Raw genomic sequence first — 2,500 nt, 5'->3', positions numbered from 1 at the left:
AACCTAACCCATGTTGCGCCTTAACCTAACCCATGTTGCGCCTTAACCTAACCCATGTTGCGCCTTAACCCAACACACGTTGCGCCTTAACCCAACACACGTTGCGCCTTAACCCAACACACGTTGCGCCTTAACCCAACACACGTTGCGCCTTAACCCAACACACGTTGCGCCTTAACCCAACACACGTTGGGCCTTAACCCAACACACGTTGGGCCTTAACCCAACACACGTTGGGCCTTAACCCAACACACGTTGGGCCTTAACCCAACACACGTTGGGCCTTAACCCAACACACGTTGGGCCTTAACCCAACACACGTTGGGCCTTAACCCGCTCTGTAATTGTCATACGACGCGTTAAATTAGTGTAGTGTTGCCTAACTGCAACCCCCGCAATATAGTTTGCTACTCGCACTGCCCGGTCCCCAGAGTATCGCTTCATGTTAAACACCTTGCAGCTATACACTGTAATGCGGATGGCAGCAGGACGTACATGCTCAATGCCCTTCGCAGTTGTTCATTGGCATTCGCATGGCGAAGCACAGCCTACGTTGTGGTACGGCTTGTGTCAACTGTCCGCTGATGTTGTACGTCCAAATCACACACTGTACTGCACATTGGTCCTCATGTACTGAATGATACATCGTGGTACATGTGTGACCGTACCACGACTGCGCCAACAACGGCGAACCATACGGTCCAAATATTGTGCACTCAGCTACGTGTCGTCTCCCTATAAGAGCTGGATTGCAGTATGGTATGCCGTGGATGGCGATCAGCATGAGCCGTCTGTTGATGTAGTGGTGCGTGTTGTCAGACGTAGTCGTCTCTTCTCACACACCGTGATAGCATGGTGCACTGCGTTCCACATCTGCGACATGCGACAGAGGCCGGTTGACAGTCGTTCGCGCAATGGACATCGCATACGTACGGGGGCCACCTTCCACGTGTTCGCGAAGCGTGCACATGTTGTTGCGTGTATGTGGGCAGACATAGTGTGTCGTGACACCTGACACAGGCATGCAACAATCGTTGAATTTGCAAATGGCGATGGACGTCTACGTTTGCTGGTGACGTTACGCAAATGAACAACTGGTAAACCGTTGTGGTGCGGTTGTTCTCGCTAGAGGTGAATCAGTGATGGCGACGATCGGTTGAGCTACCAACCGGTTGTTTCAGCGATACCCACCATGCCCACGAACGTGAATGGCATGTGGGTGTGAAGCGATACGCGGCGGTGGCTGGGTGGGACCGTCCCCGGCCGGTGAGGGGGGGCCTCCCGGCGTGCTGGCCGCGCGGTGCGTGGGCGCACGCGCTACAGCCGGCTGGTGGGGGCGGCCAGTGGCAGGCGCGCCGGCCGACGGAGGCGGCAGGCGGCGCAGCTGCGCGCCGGCGCACCCTGCACGCGGCGCCGTGCGGCCAAAGTAGGTCCTCGCGGGCCCGGTGCGAAGCGCGGTGGACATCTGCAGTGTGCTGGTCCGATTGAGGACTGTGTGCGCTGAGGATGCGCCGCCGCCCGGCGCTCGGCGCCGCGACGCCGTCTGCTGCTCGGTCGCCTCTGCGGTTCTCGCAGGTGGATTGTATCGCAGCTGTGCGGACGTGTTGGCGCGTGCGCTGTGCTGGGAGAGTTCGCTTCGGCACCCAAGTGGGGCTTTTGTCCTTCTGTGGCGCTGGCGTTGGAGCTGCCGGCCACCGTAGGTGGCGCGTGTTGTCTCCCGCCGGCAATGCCACGACAGCACGCTCCCGGGCCTCTGTCGGCAGCGGCAAGCTCAGTTGGGAGCACGGGTGGTCGCACCTAAAGCGTCTACTCGCCAAACCCCGGGCGATTGCGCCTCTCTCGAACCCGACCAAGTACTTAGGACGGCGCTGCGCGCCGCCGGGACCTGAGAGGGTTTCGAGGTGTATTGTGCAGGGGAGCTCAGCCTCCTCCTGTTTGCAGAATAATTGAGCGGACGCTTGCGTGTTCGCGCGGGCCCCCGGGACACACTCCCGGGCGGCCGGCTGCTCAGCTCTAGTTGACGCAGCTCCCTGGTTGATCCTGCCAGTAGTCATATGCTTGTCTCAAAGATTAAGCCATGCATGTCTCAGTACAAGCCGCATTAAGGTGAAACCGCGAATGGCTCATTAAATCAGTTATGGTTCCTTAGATCGTACCCACGTTACTTGGATAACTGTGGTAATTCTAGAGCTAATACATGCAAACAGAGTCCCGACCAGAGATGGAAGGGACGCTTTTATTAGATCAAAACCAATCGGTCGGCTCGTCCGGTCCGTTTGCCTTGGTGACTCTGAATAACTTTGGGCTGATCGCACGGTCCTCGTACCGGCGACGCATCTTTCAAATGTCTGCCTTATCAACTGTCGATGGTAGGTTCTGCGCCTACCATGGTTGTAACGGGTAACGGGGAATCAGGGTTCGATTCCGGAGAGGGAGCCTGAGAAACGGCTACCACATCCAAGGAAGGCAGCAGGCGCGCAAATTACCCACTCCCGGCACG

General features: G+C 57.8%; 1 non-coding gene across 1 annotated transcript in view; it reads left to right on the top strand.

Moving 5' to 3' along the window:
- Positions 1-2,027: 2,027 nt before the first annotated feature.
- The window catches only part of LOC124576344, a 1,910-nt gene continuing 1,437 nt past the window's right edge, over positions 2,028-2,500 (top strand). Inside the window, exon 1 of the ribosomal RNA XR_006972519.1 lies at positions 2,028-2,500. This exon is cut by the window's right edge and continues 1,437 nt beyond it. This is a non-coding gene — a ribosomal RNA (small subunit ribosomal RNA).

This window comes from Schistocerca americana, unplaced genomic scaffold (genome assembly GCF_021461395.2).
Source record: "Schistocerca americana isolate TAMUIC-IGC-003095 unplaced genomic scaffold, iqSchAmer2.1 HiC_scaffold_248, whole genome shotgun sequence".
Classification (NCBI taxonomy): Eukaryota; Metazoa; Arthropoda; class Insecta; order Orthoptera; family Acrididae; genus Schistocerca; species Schistocerca americana.
The sequence above is the reverse complement of the archived record's forward strand: the minus strand, read 5'-3'. Positions and strand labels throughout refer to the sequence as shown.